Source organism: Camelus bactrianus, chromosome 14, assembly GCF_048773025.1.
Source record: "Camelus bactrianus isolate YW-2024 breed Bactrian camel chromosome 14, ASM4877302v1, whole genome shotgun sequence".
Taxonomy (NCBI): Eukaryota; Metazoa; Chordata; class Mammalia; order Artiodactyla; family Camelidae; genus Camelus; species Camelus bactrianus.
The window spans coordinates 27,789,235-27,815,304 of record NC_133552.1 but is presented as its reverse complement, the minus strand read 5'-3'; positions in this window follow the sequence as shown (position 1 = coordinate 27,815,304).

Below are 26,070 nucleotides of genomic sequence, written 5' to 3'. Positions count from 1 at the left end.
AAAATTCATCAACTCCCATTGTAAAGCCAAACCATTGTGAATCCCATCCTTGGTGTGCGTTTACCACATGTATAATCTTCCTCTGTACATTTATTTAATATGCGTCTAAAGCACATGCTTATATCCTATATTTCTATTCCTCTGTATAGATTATGGGCTCGTATCAACATGGCACAGAGTGTCTGAAGTATTAAAGTACGTAGCTCAACAGTTTAGTGGCCAAGAGCTTCCCAAATCCCAGCTCTGGACTTAACCAGTTATCTGACCATAGGAAAATTACTAAAGTCAGTGTGCTTCTGTTTCCTCACCAGTTGAGAAATTATAATGGAACCTACCTCATGGAGGTGTTATGACAATTCAATGCTTTGATGTTTGTAATCCACCTAGAACAGTAAACGTTTGATGAATTAGTTAATATTATGAGTATTATTGTTTATTGCTGCTATTAACTCTGTAGAGGTGTTTTCAGTTGGATTTATAGATCCATCCTAAAATTAGATCCTTAATCTAGTATGGTAGTAAGGCAATAAAAATATAACAAAGTTATTTTACAACTGAAAGTGGTATAATGTGTGGAATATAGTCAATAACCATGTAATAACTTTGTATAGTGATATATTGTAAGTAGACATGTGGTGATCAGTGTGAAATGCATAGAAATATTGAATCACTATGTTGTGTAACAGGAACTTATATAGTGTATTGTGTATTTCAAAAACAAACAAACAAATTCGTAGAAAAAGAGATCAGATTTGTGGTCACCAGAGAGAGGGAGGTGGGGAGAGAGGAATTGGATGAAGGTAGTTAAAAAGTACAAACTTCCAGTTATAAAATAATTAAGTACTAGAAATGTAATGCATATATATAATTAACACTACAATATGCTATATATGAAAGTTGTTAAAAGAGTATATCCTAAGAGTTCTCATTATAAGGAAAATATTTTTTCTATTTCTTTAATATTCTATCTATATGAGATGATGGCTGTTCATTAAACTTACTGTGGTAATCATTTCATGCTGTATGTAGTCAAATCATTATGCTGTACACCTTGAATGTATATAGTGCTGTGTGTCAATTACAGCTCAACAAAACTAGAAGAAAAAATGTTAAATGCCAATCCATGTATCAAAGTAAATTTCATCTTGCAGATTATACAACTGAGCTTCACAAACATCAGTGTTAATGGAAATTAAGAGTTGTATTAAGAACTAGAATTCAAAATTCCTGACTTGATAAAACAGACTTACTGGACTTGAACTTCAGCCATACAGAACCCAAAGTGCGACACCCCTTGGAAATTGTAGAGGAAAATAGATCACTTGAGTGACTATAATCCTAGAAACTAAGAAATCAGAATTTTAAAATATTGTTCTGGCCCTCATTTGCTCTATGCTAATGTCCAAGTCATTTATTATTTTAGGATTTTTCATACCCTAACAATAGAAAACCAAAGCACTTTATAAGGATATTAATCCTACCTGCTTCTTGGGGATTCAATAATAATGTAAATTCTTTGAAATGGCAAGTACCAGAAGGAAACATACCTGATTCAATGTTCTATTTCTATTTCAATATCAAAGTCCAATGCTGAGAGTTAAGGACAGAATGAAATCACTTGAAATCAAATAGTTGATGCAATTTCCCAAAGCTCAGCTGTATCTCATTACATCAGATCCGTTATTTACTAGGGTATGCAACTATTACTAAAAAAAAGATTACCCTGTCTGTTCAGAAGATAGACTGACATTCTTCCCTTCACTCTCCATTAAGGTATACATTTGGTTCTTAACATTATTCCAGTCCTTCTTAGATTTAGTGACATGTGTGTGCACTTATGTGTGTGAGTGTGTGTGTATAACGTTCAAAGCAAGGTGGAAGCTCATAGAATCTGAAAAACTGACTCTAATTCCAGTCCTTTTAAACATTTTTTTTTAAGTTTCCTTCTGCTTTACTTAAACAAAAACAAAAATCTGACATTGAAATAGTGGATATTATAATAATGGGAGGTGAATGATATAAGCATTTTTAAATGGAGGTATATTTGAAGGACTGATCAGCCCAGTTTCTAAGTGTTCACTGCTATCCTACTGCAAAGTCTGGAGTCCTTCCTCATATCATTCTCTGTAGGCACCAGCCACAAAGCTTCTGTGAGTTTACATGAATTTTGTCATCTAGACAGTGACCGAATAAAATGGCACTAAGCTACTATTTGCAGAAAGCCAACTATTTGCCGAAGCCACACCATCAACATAATATTTCAAGAGCTCCACGTTTTTCCTTACAATTAATTTGTAATTCAACTCCTGAATATGGAATTGATAGTGAAATTAATTGATTATTTCAAAAACAGCCAGAATAAAGCAGGGAAAAACCACAGAGAAGATAGGGGACTGTTTAGGACTCACACAAATACTCCTGATTTGACAAAAAAACAGTACTGTGAATACTCCAAATAACTCAGAACATACAAAGTAGAAAGTGGAAGTCTAGGAAAAGAAACTGAGCAGTTGTTTGTGCACATTAAGGATCAGATCTGGGGAAATTGTGAATGCTGTAAACCTGCTAATCTGTCGAGTATTTTAAGCAAGAGGTCAACATAACAAGGCATGTATTTTAGGAGCATGGATTACACATAAGAGTAAGATAAGTCAGATGGCTACTGAGTCATTTTGGGATAAGTTAATGAAGCTGAAGCACGCCATTGACAATGGGGTTGAAGAGGAAAGGATGAGTTCAAGAAACAGGCAAGAGGTAGGTTTGAGAGGATGAGAGTGAAGGGGCACATGGAAGAATCTCAAATTCCTGAAAATTTGGTTTCAGTTTACTACAGGATTGGGAACTTACTTCAGGGCAATGCCATTCACAGAGAGAATAATTGCACTATGAGAATAAGGAACATGTATTGAACACCTACTATGTGCCAAGTGGTGCTTTAGGAGCTAGTATTACAACATTGAACAAAACTGCACCTTCAGTAAGTGAATGGAGAAATAAACTGTGGTACATCCAAACAACGGAATGTTAGTCAACGCTAAAAAGAAATGATGTATCAAGCCATGAAAAGACATAGAGGAACCTTAAATGCATATTACTAAGTGAAAGAAGTCAGTTTTAAAAAACTAAATACCATATAATTCCAACTATATGACATTCTGGAAAAGGCAAAACTATGGAGAAAGTAAAAAGACCAGTAGTTGCCAGGAATTAGTGGGGAAGGAGGGATCAACAGGCAGAGCACAGAGGATTTTTAGGACAATACGCTACTCACCATGATACTACAATGGTGGATGCATGTCATCATACATTTGTCAAAAGCCATAGAATGTACAACATCAAGAATAAACCCTAAACCCTAAGGTAAACTACAAACTTTGAATGACAAGGATGTATCAGTGTAGGTTCATCAGTTATAAAATACACACTACTCTGGTAAGTGATGGTGACAAGGGGGATGCTATGCAAGTGTGGGGGCAGCAAATATAAATCTCTGGACCTACTTCTCAATTTTCCTGTGAACCTAAAACTTCACTTTCTGCACAGCAAAGGAAATCATCAACTAAAGGAAAAAGCAACTTACTGAATGGGAAAAGATATTTGCAAATGTTATGTCCAATAAGGGGTTACTATCCAAAATATATAAAGAACTCATACAATTCAATATCAAAAAACAAACAACCTGATTTATGAATGGACAGAGGATGTGAACAGAATAAGGAAGACATACAGATGGCCAACAAGCACATAAAGAGATGCTCAATATCACTTATCATCAGGGAATGCAAATCAAAACCACCAGGAGATATAACCTTACACCTGCCAGGACAGATGTTATCAGAAAGATAGCAAATAATGTGTTGGCAAGGATGTGGAGAGAAGCACTGTTTGTGGGAATGTAAATTAGCACAGCTACTATGGAAAACAACGTGTAGATACCACAAAAATTTAATAAGAGAACTGCCATACAATCCAGAAATTCTGGGTATTTTTCCAAAGAAAACAAAACCACTAATTCAAAAAGATATATGCACCCCTGTGTTCACTGCAGCATTATTTACAATAGCCAAGATATGGAAACAGCCTAAGTGTCTGTTGATAGATGAATAAAGATGTGGCATATATACATAATGGAATATTTCTCAGCTATAAAAAAGAATAAAATCTTGCCATTGGAGCAACATGGATGGAGCTAGAGGGTGTTTTGCTAAGTCAGACATAGAAAGATATATACTGTGTGATTTCACTTATGTGTGGAAACTAAAAAACAAAACAGATGACCAAATACAATAAAACTGAAATGAAGTCAGAGATACAGAGAACAAATTGGTGGTTACCAGATAGAAGGGGTGTAGGGGAAGGAAAGAAATAGATGAGGGAGATTAAGAGCTCCAAACTTCCAGTTATAAGATAAATAAGTCATGGGATTTAATGGACAGCATAGGAAACATAGTCAATAACATTTTGATAACTTTGTATGGTGGCACATGGTCATAGACTTATCATGGTGATCAGTCCATCATGTATATAAATGTCAGATCCTGTTGTGTACCTGAAACAAATATAGTATTATATGTCAGCTATACTTCAATTAAATAAATAAATAAATAAATAAATAAATAAATAAATAAATAAATAAATAAATAAAACTTTTAGAAGAAGATAAAGTAAAATAAAACTGCACTAAAAATAATTTTTTTTTAATTCTTGCCCTCTTGGGGAAGAAGGAAACTACATAGAAGGGGGAGCTTACATTCTAGGAAAAAAAGACAAATTATAAACAAGGGTAAATTATTGTCTGATTGCCAATGAACTAAAAAAGAAGGAGGAGGAGGAAGAGGAGAAGGAGAAAAAGAAGAAGAGAGGGGAGGGAGAAGGAGAAGTTGTCACTGTGCTGGGATGACTTACCCTAGCATAAGAGTAGCTCTTAAAAATTGTGTCAGAGAAGAGTGTGCGTGGAATGTGGGAGATTCTCAGGGGGTTGCCTTTTAACACTCTTATGTTCTATGATAAAAATAATAGATATAATATGTAGTATTAGATATGTTATTTCCAATATATATAAAGGATGTTTGATACACACACACATTCTCTGGAGGAAAAATACAGTCAAAAAAGAGGTTAGGAAACCTCAGGGAGGAGTGAGGCTGCTCCCTAAGTAAAATGGTCATTAAATGCTGTGGTCATGGAAGGCCTCATTGATTCAGTGACATTTGAGCAGAGACCTGAAGGAGGGACAGTAAGCAGGGTTGCTGTCTGGGGAAGAGCATCCCTAGAAGACGGGACAAGTATGAAGTCCCTGAGATAAATGTATGCTTAGCATTTTCAAAAAATGGCGTGAAGCCCAATGTTGCTAGAGTGGAGTGAGCCAGGGGTTTTAGGACACAGAGGCCAATGAAGTAGATTGTTCAGGTTGTTATGAAGACCTTGGGCCTTACTCTAGAGCAGAAGACTGACATGATCAAACTTGCATTTTAACAGGCTCTCTCTAGCTGCTGCCCTGAGATTAGATCAGAGAAGCAGGAAGGGCAAAATCAGGAAGAATAATTATACTCATGAGTTTATGGCAAGCATTCAGGCAAGATATAGTGGCCAGTTAGACTAATGTGGTAGCAGTGTTGAGGAGAGGTTGGATTCTGCATGTATTTTGGAGGTGGAATCATAGTACATTTATGATATAGGTATTTTCCCTCATTTTACAGATAAGGAAATTGAAAGATGTTGTTTACTTAAGGTCAATTAGTTGATGGATTCAGAATTTGAACCTAACTCTATTTGAGCCAAAATTAATGCTTCTCATAATTAGATCCTTAGCCACACAACTTATTAGTTTACTCCAGTTGCATTATTTTAAGGATTTTTAAAAATAGAGTTCTTTCCCTTCTAGTTTTATTGAGATGTAATTGACATATAGAACTGTATAAATGTATAGGATAATGATTTGATTTATCTACATCATGATGATTATCATAATAAGTTTAGTGAACATCATCATCTCATAAATAGAACATTAAAGAAATAGAAAAAATATTTTCCTTCTGATGAGAACTCTTAGAATTTACTTTTTTAAACAACTTTCATGTATAACATGGAGCAGTGTTTATTATATTTATTATGTTGTACATTACATCTCTAGTACTTACTTACCTTATTATTGGAATTTTGTACATTTTGACCACATTCATCCAATTCATCCTCTCCCCAAACCCCGCCACAGGAAACCACAAATCTGATCTCTTTTGCTATGAGTTTGGTTGGTTATTTTTGAAAGATAATTTATCTACAACACTGTGTAAGTTCCTGTTACACAATATAGTGATTCATTATTTTTATACATTTCAAAATGATCACCGTAAGTCTAGTTAGACTATGTCACCATACAAAGATATGACATAGTTATTAACTATATCCCCAAACTGTACATTTCATACCCATGACTCATTTGTTTTGCAACTGCAAATTTGTATCTGTGAATCTCCCTCACCTATTTATTCCATCCCCTCACCACTCCTCTGCTCTGATAACTACCTGCTTGTTCTCCGTATCCATTACTATTTCTGTTTTGTTATTTTATTTTCTACATATAAGTGAAATCATACAGTATTTGTCTTTCTATGTCTGACTTTTTAATTTAGCATAATACCCTCTAAGTACATCCATGTTGTCACAAATAGCCAGATTTCATTCATTTTTATGGCTGAGTAATATTCTACTATAAATATTCCATTATATATATGCTCACAACTTCTTTATCCATTCATTTATTGATGGGCACTTAAGTTTCTTCCTCATCTTGGCTTTTGTAAATAATGCTGCAATGAACACAGTGGTGGCTTATCTTTTCAAATTAGTGCTTTCATTTTCTTCAGATACATACCCAAGAGTGGAATTGCTTGATCATAAGGTAGTTCTATTTTTAATTTTTTGAGAAATCCCCATAATGTTTTCCATAGTGGTTGTACCAATTTACATCCCCACCAGCAAAGCACAGGGGTTCTTTTCACATCTTTGCTGACACTTTTTGTTGTCTTTTTGATAATAGCAATTCTGACAAGTGTGAGGTGATATCTCACTGTGATTTTGAATTGTATTTCTCTGGTGATTAGTGATGCTGAGCATCATTTCACATGTCTGTTGGTCATCTGTATGTCTATGTAAAAATTTCTATGCAGATCCTCTGCCCATTTTTCAATCAGGTAAGTTTTTTTATGTTAAGTTTTATGAGTTTTTGTATATTTTAGATATTAACCTTTTATCAGATATACCATTTGCAAATATCTTCTGCCATTCAGTAGGTGGCCTTTTCTTTTTGTTAATAGTTTCCTTCTCTGTACAAAAGCTTTTTAGTTTGAGGTAGTCCCATTTTTTTTACTTTCAGTGTCTTGCCTGAGGAGTCATAACTAAAAAAAATATTCCTAAGACCAAAGTCAAATACTGTACTACCTATGTTCTCTTGCAGAAGGCTTATGGTTTCAGGTCTTACATTTAAGTGTTTATTTCATTTTTAATTTATTTTTGTACACAATGTGAAAGAGTAATCCAGTTTGATTCCTTTGCATGTAGCTGTCCAGTTTTCCCAACACTATTTATTGAAGATGTCTTTACCCCCATTGTATATTCTTCCTTTGTCATAGATTAATTGGCCATAGGTGTATTGGTTTATTTCTTGGCTATTCTGTTCCATTGATCTATTGTCTGTTTTGTCCCAGTTCCATACTATTCTGATTACTGTAGCTTTGTAGTATAGTTTGGATCAGGAAGCATGATACCTCCAGCCTTTTTCTTTCTCAAGATTGTTTTGGTTATTCAGGGTCTTTGTGTTCCTAAACAAATTTTAGAATTATTTGTTCTAGTTCTGTGAAAGATGCCATTGGTATTTTGATATGGATTACATTGAAACTTTAGATATGGCCATTTTAATAATATTAATTATTCCAATCCACAAACTGTACAACTTTCTATCAGTTTTTATCTCAATTTTTTTTTCATCAATGTCTTATAGTATTCCAAGTACAGGTCTTTTACCTCCTTAGTTAGATTTATTCCTAACTATTCTATTCTTTCTGATGTGATTGTAAATGAGATTGTTTTCTTCACTTCACCTTCTGATAGCTTATTTTTAGTATGTAGAAATGCAACAGACTTCTGTGTATTAATTTCCTGTATATGTATGTATTTCTATATATTAAATTTCTGTATAATTAATTTCCGTATACTAATTATCCTGCAATTTTACAAATTCATGGATTAGTTCTAGTAGTTTTCTGGTGGCACCTGTAGGATTTTCTGTATTTAGTATCATGTCATCTGCAAACAGTGAGTTTTATTTCTTCCTTTTCTTTGGAATATGTATTCCTTGTATTTATTTTTTCTTGTCTAATTGCTTTGGCTAGGACTTCCAACACTATGTTGAATAAAACTGGCAAGAGTGGGCATACTTGTTTTGTTCATGATCTTAGAGGAAATGGTTTCAACTTTCCATCATTGAGTAGCTCTGGGTTTGTCATACATAGCTTTTATTATGCTGAGATGTGTTCTCTCTGTGCCCACTTTGTTGAGAGTTTTTATCATAAATGGATGTCAAATTTTGTCAGAAGCTTTTTCTGCATCTATTGAGAAGAGAATATGATTTTTATTTTTCAATTTGTTAATGTGGTATATCACATCTATTGATTTGTGGATATTTACAACCCTTGCATCTCTGGGATAAATCTCACTTTATCACGGTGTATGATCCTCTTAAGTGTTGTTGAATTTGATTTGTTAACATTTTGTTGAGGATTTTTGCATCTTGGTTCATCTGTGACATTGGCCTGTAATTTTGTGTGTGTGTGATCTTTGTCTAGTTTTGGAATCAGGGTATAAGTATGCTGGTCTTACAGAATGAATTTGGAAGCATTCCCCTGCAGTTTTGGGGAATAATTTGAAGAAGGATAAATGTTAAGTCTTCTCTAAATATTTGGTAAAATTCATTTCAAAAGCCATCTGATCCTGGACTTTTATTTGTTGGAAGTGTTTTTAGTACTGATTGAATTTCATTACTGGTAATTGGTCTGTTCATATTTTATGTTTCTTCCTGATTCAATCTTGGGAGTTTGTATATTTCCAGGAATTTATCTATTTCTTCTAGGTTTTCCATTTTATTTGCATATAATTGTTCATAGTAATCTCTTATGATACTTTGTATTTTTGTGGTGTCAGTTGTAACTTCCCCTTTTTCATTTCTGAGTCTATCTTTTTGTCTTGATGAGTCTAGCTAATGGTTTATTAATTTCATTCATCTTTTCAAAGAACCAGCTCTTAGTTTCATTTATCTACTCTGTTGTTTCTGTTAGTCTTTATTTCATTTATTTCCATTCTTGTAGGTGGGTCCAGTTCCTGACATGACTGGATGTAGAATCCAGAGTGTCTTGAAGCTATTCTCAATCCACTAGTGTGTGGACCCAGATCCTGGCATAGCTGGCAGAGGGGACCTAGGACTAGTGCCACCTACTGGTGGTTAAGGCCAGGTCATGGGGCTAGTGCTAGCCCACTGGTAGGCAGATCCAGCTCCTAGGGTCTCTGGCTACAGGGGCTGGGGGGTCCCAAAGCTGGTGTCAGTCCACTGGTGGGCAAGGTTGAGGCCCAGGTGGTCCTGAAGCTACTGCCAGCTCACTGGTGGTTGCACCCAGGTCCAGGAGTCTCTGGCTGCAGGGCCCTGGGACTCCAACAATTGGTCTGTCAGCCCACTAGTGGATAGGGCCAGGACCAGGGAGTCATGGGGCTGAAACCTGCCCATTGGTGGGTGAGGCTGGTCCCAGAACTAGTGTTGGCCTACTGAAGGGCAAAGCCAGGTCTCAGAGTCTCTGGCTGCAGGGTTCTGGGGGTCCCAGTGTTGATGTTTGTGTTGGTCTACTGGTGGTCACACTGGTGTGCAGGGCCAGGTCCTGGGCCCTCTGGTGGACAGGGCTGGGTCCCAAGACACCTTTGTCTCAGGGGGGTCAGAGCTGGTGTATGAGGCTGTGTCCCCACTCAGGTAGCTGCTTGTCTTAAATGTCTCAGTACTGGTATTGACAAGCTGGTGGGTAGGACCAAGTCCCAGTGCTAATAAGCTAGAGGGAGGATTCAAAAATGGTATTTGCTAGCACCAGTGTCCTCTTACTAAAACGAGCCCCCCAAAATGGCTGCAACCCCAGGCTGAGATTTAGTTGCGTCTCCAGGAGTCTCTCCAAGATCAGCAAGTGGTTTCCTTTAAAATTACTGCTTCTGCCCTGGGTTTCTGAGATTTTGTGAGAGCCTGTGAAATCTGTGTGTACCCTTTAAAGTATATTCTCTATTTCACACAGCCCTCTGGCTCTCCTGAAAGTAAGTCACCCTTACCTTCAAAGCCAAAATTCTGGGGGCTCATCTTCCTGGTATATGACCCTCAGAGAGCTGGGGAGCCCAATGTGGGGGCTCAGACCCCTAGCTCCTTGGGGAGAGCTTCTGGAATTGTAAGTATCCTTCCACTTGTGGGTCACCCACCCAAGGGTTTAGATCTTGACTATACCACATCCTCACCCCTCCTACTAGTCTCATTGTGGTTCCTTCTTTATATCTTTAGTTGTAGCTCTTTTCTACTAGTCTTCCTCTGTTTCGTATCAGTAGTTGCTCTGTAAGTAGTTGTAATTTTTGTGTGCCCATAGGAGGAGTTGAGCTCAGGGTCTTCCTACTCCAATATCTTGGCTATTCTTCCTAGACTTTTGGGGGGTGCAAGTCTTACTTTCACAGCAAAATTGAGCAGAAGGTACAGAGGTTTCCCATATGCCCACCCCACACACACACATGGTCTCCCCCATTATCAGCATTCCCCATCAGAGTGGTGCATTTGTTTCAATTGATAAACCTGCATTGACAAGTCATTATCATCCAGAGTCTATCGTTTACATAAGGGTTCACTCTAGGTATGGATTTAGACAAATGTATAATGACATGTATCCATAAACTGAATATCATACAGGAACTGCCCTAAAAATGCTCTGTGCTCTATTTCTCTTCCTCTTTCCCCCTTTCATAGATTGTTATGTAAGAACCATGCATTTTACTCTAGATTCTGAGCTCAAACATCCTTGACAAATTCTTTTTCGTCCAAAAATTCACATGAATGAGAATATTTTGAGGTATTGTTATAGTTAATCTGAGCTGGGCAGAACCAGTCTATTATGACCAATATCTCAGTGCACATAAGAGGCAAATCAGGTAATAAACACCTTGAACAGAATCCAGCCCCAAAGAGGGTTATTCCTGCCCATACATGCTACATGCTAAACTGTCCCCTTTGTGCCTCTGTACTTTTGCACGTTTTGACCCATATTCTACACTGATGTCCCTCTTTTTTTACCGGAGAGAAGGCCTACACATTTTTTAAATACTTTAGGTACCCCAACTCTCTTCTGTAAGGTTCTTCTGGACTCTCCTGAGTGAGAAAAGATTTCTTCCTTCAGGTCATATATTCTTAGTGTGGGTGACATCACATCCAAGTAGGCAACTCTTGATTTAGGGGAGCAAAACAAAGTACTTTTGTATAAATTATAGCTATAAATGCAGTACATAAACAGATATATATATGTGTGTGTGGTATTAAAATTAAATGTTAGAAAAAAGTGATTGGGGAAAAATGTCTAAAAAGGCTCTTTTAGGGGGTGATAATGGAGGGAAAAGTTAAGAAAATTTACCCCAAGTTGATATTGTATCTGTGCATAATTGGATTGCAGTCCTAGAATGCTTTATTGTACTTGTTCACTTACAGTCTCTATCCCTTACCTGACTATAAGATTTTGAGCTCAAGATCCAGGTCTTAACTCTTTTAAGCCTTCCCTCACATACAGCAGACTACATTAATGAAAAAATTATATGAATGACTAATCACAAACACAGGATGAGAGCTCTACCTGGGAAAATAATCCCCCACCGAATGCTTGACTCCAGTGTAGAAAGTAGAAATTGCAAGTCCCTGAACCATCCTTGTCAGCCCCTAAATCCTTCTTTCTCTTTCTTGAAGGATGTTTTGGGTGGGAGCAGTTGGGGACCAAGTGTCCTTGTGAAATTCTTGTGTATTTTTTGCACGGGGGGAGTTCCCAAGGAAGGCATATGGTCTACTTACCTCCTTTGTTCTTACCATCCTTTATAATACTAAGTATTAACTCCAGTCATTTTAGGACAAGGCTGCTTATAAGTATAGCTTTTCAAGTCATCACTAACAGCACAGAGCCAGGTCCCAAATTACTTTCCAGTGAAAAATAGCAGAGGTCCAAAGACTACACCCTGAGTGACACAATGTTTCCAGGAGAAAGAAGCAGAAACAATGCTATCAAATTGGATTTTCCCTGTCCCAAAGGCAGTGTTATTTTTGACAGGATTCAATACAAAATACTTCCACAAATGAAAATGTATGGTTCTTAGCACTGCCTTTACCCACAGTGCGTAGGCGGGCAGTATCAACGCCACCGCTGTTCTTTAAAGACCGCCTTTAGAAAACACGGACTCGCTTTCCACCAGCCCAGAGTAAACAGGAACACCAAGCAATCTCTTCAAGGGTTTCCAAGCAAGCAGTCATCCAGCAGCCGCTACTGGCTGCCAACAGCAACTGCCTCTCAAGTAAGAATATGCCCTTGGCCTCCAGTAAAGAGATTCTGAACACTTGATGCGGCAAATGATCTTAGAATAGAAACGCAGCTGTCAGTGCTGTTTTTCTTTCTCGGAGAAATCAGGCTGAGGATGCGCAGGTGTAAAGCAATTAACCTTTTAATACAAACACGGAGGTTGGAGATAGAATTGACCCAGGAAATGGCTGATTCCATTCCCTTGCCAAGATAAGAGAAGCTACTAGAGCAAGTTAGGTACTCTGTTTACACAGAGAGAAGAGAATCTCCACCAGCTCAGCCCAAGGGGTGGAGGGCAGGGGAGCTCCTGCAGCAAGGTGAGGTGTGCAACACCCGCAGGTGACACAGGTGCACAGGAGATTCATCAGAGCTGAGGCAGGGCTGAGGCCAGTGTGATGTGTGCACCAGCTCTGCAGGGAGCACAGCAACTCTGAGCAGAAAAAGGAAGTCACCCAACCGAGGCACAGAGGGTAGGAAAGAGTTGTTCCTTTGTTCATCCAAATGGTTATAGATTGGAGTCCATGCTTGGTATTAGGAATATAATAGCAGAGAGATTTTTTATAAACAAACAAACAAACAAATAAATAAATAAATGGTCCTTGCCTTCAGGGTGCTTATAGAATAGATAAAGAGATAGAAATTAAGCAAAACACTATCGAATGAGGTCATTTATTTATTTTTATTGAAGTATAGTTGATTTACAATGTTGTGTTAGTTTCAGGTGTATAGGAAAGTGATTCAGTTAAGCATACATACTTTTTTTTTCATATTCTTTTCCATTATGGGTTATTACAAGACACTGATTCTGTGCTACACAGTAGGACCTTGTTGTTTATCTATTTTATATATGTAGTGTATGTACGTTAGTCCTAAACTCCTAATTTATCCCTCCCCCCTCTCCCCTTTGGTAACCATAATTTGTTTTCTCTGTCTGTGAGTTTATTTCTGGTTTGTAAATAAGTTCATTTGTATTATGTTTTAGATTCCACATATAAGTAATATCACATGATATCTGTCTCTCTGACTTACTTCACTTAATATAATAATCTCTAGATCCACCCATGTTGCTGAAAAATGGCATTATTTCATTCTTTTTTGTGGCTGAGTAATACTTCATTGTATATATATTACCACATTTTCTTTATCCAATCATCTGTTGATGGCTATTTAGGTTGCTTCCATGTCTTGGCAACTGTAAATAATGCTTCTACAAACAATAGGGTGCATGTATCTTCTCAAATTAGAGTTTTCCCCAGATATATGTCCAGCAGTGGGGTTGTTGTGTTGCAGCAAAGTGTGTTACATCTCAGTGTTACAGCTCAGTTGTGACAGCAACCTGGATCTGGGCGAGAGACCAAACAGCACTCGGAGAGTTGGAGAACTCAGGTTTATTACACCAGCAGTCCCAGAGGAGTTAACACTCTAAGCTCTGGGCCCCATTTGTAGGTTTACACAGCCTTTTATAGGCTACCAGTCTAGACTTTGCAACATTTTGCAACATCATATGCAAATAAAGTATAACAAAAGTGACTAATTAGGAACAAGCTTTGAAGAAATGGACCAATCAGGAGCTAGCTCAGGGAACCAATAGAATCTTAGGAGTAAGTTCCACTTTCCTAGAAGTAAGCTGTTTCAGAGTTTAAAAAGTTAAATAATGCCACTGGGCCAGGGAACCGAATGGTGCTGGCAGGAGGGTAGTGGACCTGCCTGGGGGTCCTGCTGTCTTTTTCATGGGGCTTTCCACCTCAGTTGGATCACAGGGTAACTCTATTTTTAGTTTTTTAAGGAACTTTCCTACTGTTCTCCATAATGGTTGCATAAATGAAGTCATTTTTGAATCAAGGAGAGAACAATGAAGAAAACAAGGTATTAAGATTGAGAGCAATAAGGCCCTAGACTTGTAGGGACCTTTGCTCATAAGTTGCTTCCACCCTGAGATTCAAGCAGTTGGCAAGCAGGAAGCCTTTTCTCAGGAGGTGACTTCCTTTGGGAAGGTGTCTTCTAGGATGAGTTTTCCCCCCGGCACCTGGGGGAGAAAATGAATGTGTGAGACAGAGAAGTGTGTGTTTCCTGCTAGAGCCAGAGACTCACTGCCCCACCCCCAGGTGAACAGATAAAGACAGTAGCTAAGGAACTTAGCTTCTTAGCAATGTGATGGCCATGCTTGTTTACTGACCAGGGTTCTTGGCCTCCTTAATTAATAGAAATTGATAAGAGGCCAGATGAGAAATTTAGGCAAGGTTTTATTGGGACTCATGCTGCAGCATAAGGAGCAAAAACAAGTAACAGGTTCCTTTGTTTGCTTCCTGAGGGGGGACGTGCTGGTTCCTTAAATGGGGTGAGGGTAGGGGTGAGTCCAGGAGTTTGGCTGGAGGGGTGGCTTAGGTGGTCTGCCCACCCCCTTGGTGGTGCCATGTGCAGGGATGATGTGCAGTATCCTGCCTCTGCTCCTAACACTTCAGAAGTGGCAGTTGGGATTTTGATCTTTTTGTATCTTATTGCTCATAACTCACCCCAACTGTGCATGCACATAGTTATTTTCAACCCTTTATAGTATCTTTGTATTCTGTTGTTTGGTGTTGGTGCAAGCATTTGTAGCTCAGGGTCCCAGGTCCCAGCCTGTCTCACATAGGTGCCAGGTAAGAGGGAGATTCAGGGTGCGAAAGGGGGCCTTTGACCCCTCCTGGGTGGAAATAGCATGGCTGTGATTCAGTGAGTCAGCCAGGGCATGCAGTTCTGAGGGCACCAGAGCCAGCAACCTGGACACAGCTATCACTTCTGGAATCACCCTGGGACTCTACTGGCAGCTGGACTCAGAGGACAGCATTCAGGGAGCTGGAGGGAAGGGACACAGAAGGGCTGGTCACGAGCCTTTGTGAGACATCTTCCTGTTCTCTCAGCTGTGCACTAAGCAGGTGTCATTTTGACAGAAAGACACTTATAAGAGACAAAACACACTAAGGATTTGCAAATATAACACAGCCACCGGTATGCTGCACCTAATCTGCGTCAGACACTGGTAGACTTTGGCACCTGCATTAACCTTCAAAGCAACTCTATGATAGATATCAATAACCTCATTGTTTGGTAAGAAAACTAAGGTTCATGAAATTTTCCAATATCACAGATTTACTGAGTAACAGAGCAAATAATTCAAAATTGAGCTTTGTGCCTTCAACTAAGGCGTGAAACAGTTGGTCAATTCTTGAAGCAGGAGTAACACAGAGTTATATGACGTTCTCCCCTATTAGGTCCCACATTCCTAGGCTCTCTCAGCTTTCAATTTATATTTCTAACATTCAAAAACTAAATACAGTTATTGGCTTATATTTTCTCTTCCTTACTCTCCACGATCCTCTCTTCTCTGCTCTGTATTCAATGAGCATCAAGGCCTTGGTGTAAGTCCACCTTCCATCTTAACTCCCTTTCATAGGACAGATGGTTATAAAAATAGCAGGCAGATGGGTATGTTACCTGGCCTGGCTCTACTAAATGATAACCTGGGGTCCCAGGAAGCCACTTGCACTAGATGGCCACCTTTAGCATCCCTTAAAGAGTATGCAATTATTCTTACCTTCCATAGAATCCATTGGTTCCTACATGAATAAAGTCTAAATAAAAGATTCTCAATTCTTCTTGTTTCCTCACTCTTTTAGGATGATGTTTTACTGCTTGACTTGTTTGTACAGCATCAAGAATGCCCTGTGTTGCTTCTAAGTTAATACATTTAAGGTCTGAACTTGAGCCATTTTGCTTCCTTCCATTTTGCTTAAAAATGAAATAAGGATGCCATTAAGAATGCACTTCCTGCTACACCAATATTTGATGTTCCTCTAACAAGTTTGAGGCCTCCAATACAATGGGTTATAGACATTATGAAATTTTTTAAGATTGCATTTGTATTATTTACTATATTTTTGCTAGGAAAGCACTTTACAATGAGGAAGTCTGGATATTATAGAGAGCGACTGTCAAAAGGTTGAGCACTGCATAAAATCAAACTACCAATTTGCAGTTGATTTTCCACCATTATATCATGTTGCTACACTTGATACCTGATAGTAAATATGTATTTCTTTGCTAAACTGTATAGTAGATGTGTGGATGATAATGATGATAAAGAAGGTAAACATCAAACAAAGTATTACTGAATACTAGAGAGACAAATTCTTGTCCAAGTATAAGTATAAAGATCTAAGAACAGAACAAATCCTGTCTTCAGGGGAATATGTTGAATCAATGTATCAGATCACCCCTATTAAGCACCAATTTGTCACACAAGAAGTTCATTATGAAATTAGCAGTGTTTGCATTTTTTTAAAACTTGAACAATTCAGAGATCAGAGTGGACAATCTAGTGGTAGTTGTTGCATTGGCAGGAGATTCTCAGAAAGGAGACATAATATAAATGTAGGGATAGATTCGGGAATAGAACAAAGCAGTTTATTAAAGTCAATCAGCCCAAATGCTCATTGACTCCTCTGCCACTTCATGTACCATCTCCAACAAATGTTTCACATGCCACCCATATGAGCAGGACCCTGGCAGCTGGCAGGTCAAGGTGAAAAGTGTGCAAACCACTGCTAGGTCTATATTCTCATCAATCAAGTCACATACTGGTACCTATTGACTCCAGCACTCAGAGCCTGACTCCAGCTGGCCATTCAAGGTAATCACCCAGCTGCTCCTTAGCCCTCATATTTCATCTGCAGCCCAAAAACTCTGAGACCTTCCTGATTCATCATCTCCCTTAACCCTTGCTTTTCCCATTTCTCAGACAGAGCTAGGCATAAGTAAGTGCAGTCTTCACAGAGCCACACAAATATATATTATATATATATTCATTACATATATACAAATTTAATATATAACATATGTAACATATAGCATATTATATGTTACGTGTTATATATGTAATATATTAAATTTAATAAATAATAATAAGTGATACCTATAAATATCAAGATACATAATTATCTAAAAGTGTACTTTACTATTCTATTAATATGTGCATAATCATTTAAAACAACTTGAGTTTTAAAAAGAAGCTAATGCTAGTCTCACTCTTTTATGGATGTCAAGTATTAGTGAAGTCAGTGGTTCTGCAAACATGATGTTTCTGCTCTCAGTTTCTTGGCTACTTTGACCTGTAGACTAGATCTTGGTACATAGTGAGAGTTGAACAAATACTGAATCAAAAGGAATTGCACAGAGAAAACACTGGACTCAGAGATAGAATATCTAGATTCAAGTTTGAACTAACTTCAAATCTTCCTCGGCTACAAGATGGGAATACTATCCCCTGCTTGGCTCTGTCTTCCTCAGAGAGAGGTGGATGACAAAAATAGTAATTGTTTCAGTAGTGGTAACAATATCAGTATAATTGGCTTCAGTGGCAGGAAGAGCAGCAATAAAAAGTTACAAACTGCATTTACTGTAAACAGTACACTGGAATGAATTCATTGATTCAATTGTACCAGGAATCATATCATTAGCTAAATACACAGAAAGCAGACAGTGTCCATACCCCAGGCGATCACCATCTAGCTGAGGGACAAAATAGTACATGACAGGGACAACTGTTTATACACATAAATATATGTGGAAGTTTTCTCTGCATTCCTTGTCAGAGTGAAATGCTATAGCATAATTCTCAGGGATAGGTAACTAGCCCCTTCAATGTGTATCTTTCTCCTGCCATTTAAATTGCAACACATTTTTAAATCTTAAACAATTTTTATCTCTGCTCCTAGTCACCTAGGTCCTCTTTTAATAGACCATTCATTGATTCCCCTAAGTGCTAGGTGCTTTGCTAAACTCTGAATTTCAAAGAAAAAGAATCCCACCTCTCAAGTAAAGAATTTTCCTCATTTTCAGGAAAGCAGTAAGAATTCACCAAAGGGACCACTTTGAAGATAGCTAAAAGCTCACTTTGCAAATGAGGCCTTAATACTGAGAAGTGAAGAGTCATTACACTCAAAACTTACCTTCAAATGTTACAGCAAAAAATACGTATGTACATAGAGAGAAAGCAAATGTGACAAAATGTTTACGACAATTGAATGTTGAGAGTATAAATTCATTGCACTGTTATTTCAACTTTTCTGTATGTTTGAAAATTTCATAGTTAAAAGTGGGAGGAAAAAAGAACAAAATCTTAAATGGAGTTAGATCACCCTGGGTTGAGGTCTGGCTCCAAAACAATCAGGCAGTATGGACTGAGAGAAGCTATTAGCCCTTCTAGATACCAGTTTTCTCATCTCTAAATGAAGATAACAACTGGACATACCAGGATGAATTGTGGTGAGCATTAAATTAGATAGCACATGTAAATCACTTAGCAGAGTTCTGATATTTAAGTAAAATAAATAAGTATTAGCTATGACTAATTTATTTTAAAATGATACTTCTGTGAAGTGGTGTAGTAGTTAAAATGTACAGAAAAGGAACATGCCAGGAATATGGCAGACCAGATGTCCAGAAAGTCCTTTGATCTCAAGTGGTAAAGGGTCCCATCCTCAAGGGGCAGGAGAAAAAGCCTGGGGCCTGCAGAATGCAAAAGTTTATATCAGAGACAATGAAATAAACTAGGATTTTCACAAGGCAACAACATCAGTAAGTGATCTAAAGAAAAGTCCCTTTGGATAAAGTGAGATGAGGGAGAAACTTGCTTAGCTCTGAAAAGAGCCCATGTCGCATACATTTAAAACTAGAAGTTATAGCCCAAGCTAAAATTATTTGAAAGTAAACTCAGGTTGGTAGTACTATCTAGCACTTGACAGTGACAATTACAATCCCACAAGAGAGAAGGTACTAAAAGCCCACACTTCAAAGATTTCCTAGAGATAAGAATCCAAGCAACATGAATTCACAGTCAAAATTCATGAAACACATGAGGACCAAGGTAACACGAGCAAAAGCAAAAGGAGAAAACAAACTATAGAAGATTCACAAAGCTATGAGTTTGGTATCATGCATCTAGTATATCTTAAAAATGAAAGGAAGTTATTAAGACTATGGCAATGGAACAAAACACTTCAGAAGTGCTAAGATGCAAAATTAATCACTGGATGTAAAAATCTAGAAGTAAATTAAAAATTCAATTATAGATTAAGCAGCAGATCGAACACAGCATAAAAATGATATAGTGAATGAGAACATAGATCTAAAGAAATTACCACAATCAAAGAAGTAGAAAGTAAAGAATTTCAGATAGAAAGAATAAAAAGATTAGGCTAGAGGGAATATTTAAAAAGAAAATTACTGAAATGTTTCCAGAATTGATAAGACTGGTCCTCAAATTTGGAAGCAACATATCTTAAACAAAATAAGTGCAAATAAAACCACATTGGAAATCTAGGCCCAAGATGGCAGAGTAGAAGGATGTATAGCTCAACCTCTTCCACAAATAAAGCAAAAACTACCTGTACATATGGAACAATTCACACAAAATTCTTGCTGAACTTTGGCAGAATATCTCTTACATCAGAAATACAAGGAAAATCCTCACAAAACCATGTAGCAGGAAGAAAAGAAAAAGGAAATCAGTGCAGGGCCTGTCCCACAGGGAGGGAACAGCAAAGGAGGAAAACACCCTCACCCTAGGAAGTCTCCTCTCCAGCAAGGAGGTCAGCTGGGGCAGAAATGGAACTTCAGACTTGGAGGAGAAAGCAGCAGCTGCTTGGCAGACAGAACTGAGAGAAACCAGCACAGAGGATCCCTGTGATACCTAGGCTGAAACGCAAGCCGGGGCTGCATGCTGGATTTGAGGCTTCCACAGATGAGAGGGAGAGGACTGGGGCCGACTACACAGAGGCAGCCTCAGGGGACTGGAGTGTGGTGAAGGCTGGGGCTGGGAGAATGTGCAAAACAGCCTGAAACCCCTTAGAGAGCACCCCTCCTGGTGCACATGGAGGGAGAGGCATCACACAGCCAGCCATACCAGCCATCTCCAATAGCCCAGAGGGCACTGCTCAGCACCACTGTTGGTGCGCATTCTTGGGAGCACAGAGGTGTGATTCAGACACAGCAGTCTTCTCAGCTTGTTCAGGAGGGGCACAATCACTGGTGCGCAGATCCACGGCAGAGGAAGGGCTTGAACCTGAATCCATTCCCAGGGGTCCCACAACTTTGAAGGCAGGACTGAGATTTGATTTGAGCCCCAGGCAGCAGTGGTGGATTTGCTCCATTGGTGCCTGGGTGGACACTTGTCTCTAAGACAACCAAGCAGAATTATGGCCATGTCAGGGGAAGGTCTGGCATTAACATCAGACCTGCGTACTGTATGCATACATGAGGCTGGGGCCTGGGCTGAAGCTGTGGTTCTCAGCAGATCCAAGTGCATGACTGTATGCCCACTACCATGAGTCCTAGTGCCTGACATCAGCAGATCTGTGCTACTGTCTCTGTGGGTGCAGAAACTAGGGGAAATCAGGGCAGGCTGCTGACATTCCCATGGCTGAGGTGGGGACAATGGCAACATCAACAAAGTGAACTCTGTAAGCCCACACAATGAGTGACAGGTGACACTACAGAGGGCACTTTTCAGTGGACATCTCCTGCAGAAGAATACTAAGTGACTCCTCTTCCAGGGAAGGCACTCCAATCCTGCCTACCACACACTAGAGCTCAGAAATGGGTCTGGAAGCCTGTATTTCAAAAACAGGGGAGCAAACCCAGCCCCTGTCAGGGCTGTTGAAAACAACAGAGCAAAGATGAGGCCCTGATCAACAACCAGTGAAGGCTCTGGTCACCACAAAACTAATGACATCACCAATCAAAGGGATAAAAGCCAGCACACATGGAGGAAAGACATGACAACCATTCATACTAAAAACAGCCCTTATGACAAAAATATTAGATGTGCACAGTCTATACAGGGATGCTCCCACATTAAAAAAAAAAAAAAAAAAAAAAAAAAACTTTAATACCATAGTAGATAACTGTGACTCCTTAATTCATAGAGTCAGAGAAATATAAGTAAAAAGAATAAGAAGCAAAGGAAAGACTCCCAATTAAAGAACAAGAGAAGTCCCCTGAAAGAATAAACAATGAAATAGATCTCAAGAGTCTTTTAGATCCTGAGTTTAAAAAGGAGGTGATAAAAGCACTGAAGTGAATAAGAGAGGCTATCAACAGAAATGCAGAATACTGTAAAAAGAAAATAGACAATATAAAGAGGAGCCAATTAAAAGCAGAAAACTCAATTGCTGAAATAAAAACCAAACTAAAGGTAGTCAACAGCAGGCTAAATAATGCAGAAGAATGAATAAGTGATTTAGAAGACAGGATAACAGAAATCACCAAATCAGAAAAGCAGACAGAAAAACAAATGAAAACAAATGAAAGCAATATAAGGGACATACATGATAATACAAAGCATGCCAAAAGGAGAAGAAAGAGAAAAGGGAATTGAAAAGGTATTTAAAGAAATCATGACTGAAAATTTTCCAAACCTAAGGAATGAAACAGATATCCAAGTACAGGAAGCACAGAGGGCCCCAAACAAGATAAATTCAAACAGACCTACATCAAGACATATTATAATCAAAATGGCCAAAGTTACAGAAAATAATCTAAAAGCAGCAAGAGAAAAACAAAGAGTTAGTTACAAGGGAACCCCCATAAGGCTATCAGCTGGTTTCTCTATAGAAACATTGCAAGTCAGAAGGGAATGGCAAGACGTATTCCAAGTCCTAAAAGAGGAAAAACCCATAACTTAGGATACTTTACCCAAGAAGACTATCCTTTAGAATAGAAGGAGAGATTTTAAAAATATTTCAAAGACAAGTAAAAACAAAGAATACAGCATACCAAACCTATCCTTAAAGATATGTTGAAAAGTCTTCTCTAAATAGAAAGCAAACAAGAACTACAGAAAAGAGAAAACCACAATTGGAAATGTGATAACTACAATGAACAGCAAGAGAATAGACATGAAGAAGTAAAATAAGACATTAAAATCATAAAATGTGGGAGAGGGGAGCAAGAAAATAAATTCTGTTTGTTCTTTTTAAGGTGTGTTTGAGCCTATGATTTCCATTCTAAAGCAACTAGATATAGTAATGGGTTAACATACTTGAAAAACAGGGTAACCATAAATCAAAGCATATAATAGAGTTACAAAAACCAAAAAGAAAAGAAATCAAACTAATACAAAAGAAAATTATCAAATCAGAAAAAGAAAAACACAAAGAAAAAGAAAGAAGAAATGCCAAGTCAACTGAAAAACAAAGTTTAAAATGACAATAAATACACATCTGTCAAAAATTAACATAAATGTCAATGAAACACCCCAATCAAAAGATATACAGTGGTAGATTGGATAATAAAACAAAAGCCTAAGATATGCTGCCTACAAAATACCCAATTTAGGATGAAGGACATACATAGATTGAAAGTGAGAGGATAGAAAAAGATATTTCATGCAAATGGAAATGACAAGAAAATAGGCACAGCAATAATCATATCAGACAAAAATAGACTAAAACAAAGGCCATAAAGAAGGACACTATATAATGATCAAAGGACAGTATATAATGATACAAGATGAAGATATTACACTTTTTAACTTATATGAACCCAATATAGGACCACCTAAATATATAAAACAAATACTAACAGATGTAAAGGGATAAATTGAAGGGAACACAATAATAGTAGGAGACTTTAACACCCTGCTACTATCATTGGAAAGGTCTTCTATACAGAAAATCAACAAGCCAATGGAGATACAAAATGATACAATAGAACTGTTAGACTTAGTTGATATTTTCAGGACATTACATCCCAAAAAACAATATACATTATTTTCAAGTGCACATTGAATATTCTCTAAGATAGATCACATACTCAGACATCGAAGAAACCTCAACAAATTTGAGAAGATAGATATTATTTCAAACTTCTTTTCTGACCACAATGCCATGAAACTAGAAGTCAACCATGGCGGGGAGGTGGGGGAGAGAAAAAAAATGACTAATTGGAGACTAAACAAAATGATACTAAAAAAAAAGTGGGTCAAAAATAAAATCAAAGAAGAAATTAAAAAATACCTTGAGACAAATGACAATGAAAACACAACCACACAAAATCATTGGGATGCAGCAAAAGCAGTCCTAACAGGAAAGTTCTTAGCAATACAGGACTTCTTCAAAAAACAAGAATAATCTCAAATAAACAACATAACCGACCACCTAAAAGAATTAGAAAAAGAAGAACAAACAAAACCTAAAGTCATCAGAAGACAAGAAATAATAAAGATCAGGGAGGAAATAAATAAAATAGAGATTAAAAAACAATAGAAAAAAGCAATCAAACCAAGAGCTGTTTTTCTTGAAAAAGTAAACAAAATTGATAAACCTATGGCCAGGCTCACCAAGAAGAAAAGGGAGTGGACACAAATAAACAAAATAAGAAAGGAAACCAGAGAAATTACAACCAACACCACAGAAATACAAGAAACCATAAGCTAATACTAGGAACAACTATATGGCAACTAACTGGACAACCTAGGAGAAATGGACAAGTTTCTAGAAACATACATTCCACCAACACTGAATAAAGAAGAAGTAGATAATTTGAACAGGCTGATCATTAGAAGTTAAATACAATCAGCAATTTTAAAAAACTCCCTTAAAACAAAAGTCCACAACCAGATAGCTTTGCTGGCACTCCTACCAAACATACAAAGAAGAAATTATGCTGATTCTTCTCAAATTCTTCCAAAAGACTGAGAAGGAAGGCATGCTCCCCAACTCACTCTATGAAGCCATCATCACCCTGATACCAAAGCCAGACAAAGACACTACCAGATTAAAAAATTACAGGCCAATATCTTTGATGACTACAGATGCAATAATTCTCAACAAAATATTAGCAAGTTGAATACAGTAACACATAAAAAAGATCATAAACTATGATCAAGTTGGATTCATCCAAGGGACACAAGGATGGTTCAACATACACAAATCAATCAGTGTATTACACCACATCAATAAGAGAAAGGACAAAAACCACATGATCATCTCAATTGATGCAGAAAAAGCATTTGATAAAATTCAACACCCATTTATGATTTAAAAAAAACTGTAACAAGTGGGTATAGAGGAAACATACCTTAATATAATAAAAGCTATTTATGACAAGCCCATAGCCAACATAATACTCAATGGTGAAAAGTTGAAAGCCTGCCCACTAAAATCTGGAACAAGACAAGAATGCCCACTCTCACCACTTATATTCAACATAGAAGTCCTAGCCGTAGCAATCAGGCAAGAAAAAGAAATAAAAGGGATCCAAACTGAAAGAGAACATGTAAAATTGTCACTATCTGCAGATGACATGATACTATAGATAGAAAACCCTAAAGGCTCCACATAAAAACTATTAGAGCTGATAAAAGAATTCAGCAAGATGGCAGGATATACAAGATTAACATACAGAAATCAGTTGCATTTCTTTACTAACAATGAAATATCAGAAAAGGAAAGTAAAGAAACAATATCTTTTAAAATTGCATCCAAAAAAGTAAAATACTTAGGAATAACTATGACCAAGGAGGTGAAAGACTTATATATAGAGAACTATAAAACACTGATTAAGGAAATTAAAGATGACTAAAAGAAATGGAAATATAGCCCATGCTCTTGGCTGGAAGAATTAATATTGTTAAAATGGCCATACTGCCCCCCACCCCAAAATCTACAGACTTAACATGATCCATATTAAATTCCCCTGGACATTTTTCACAGAACTAAAATAAATAATCCTAAAATTTATATGGAATTACAAAAGAGCCAGAATTGCCAAAGTAATTCTGAAGAAAAGGAATGAAGATGGAGGAATAACTCTCTGAGGCTTCAGACAATACTACAGAGCTACAATAATCAAAACAACATGTTATTGGCATAAAAACAGATATATGGATCAATAGAACAGAATTGGGAGCCCAGAAATAAACCCACACACTTACAGTCAATTAATCTTTGACAAAGGAGGCAAGGACATACATTGGAGAAAAGACAATCTCTTTGACAATTGGTGTTGGGAATGTTGGAAAGCCACATTGTAAATCAATGAAATTTGAACACTCCCTCACACAATAAACAAAAATAAACTCAAAATGGCTTAAAGACTTAACATGACAGGACACTATAAGTCTCTTGGAAGAAAACATAGGCAAAATATTTTCTGACATAAATCTTAGCAGTGTTATCCTAGGACAGCCAACCTAGGCAAAGGCAGTAAAAGCAAAACTAAACAAATGAGACCTAAATAAACTTATAAGCTTGTGCACAGCAAAGGAAATCATAAACAGAAGAAAAAGGCAACTTACAGAATGGTAGAAAATATTTGCAAATGATGCAACTGACAAGGGCTTAATTTCCAGAATATATAAACAGCTCAGACAACTTAACAACAACAACAACAACAACAACAACAACAACAACAA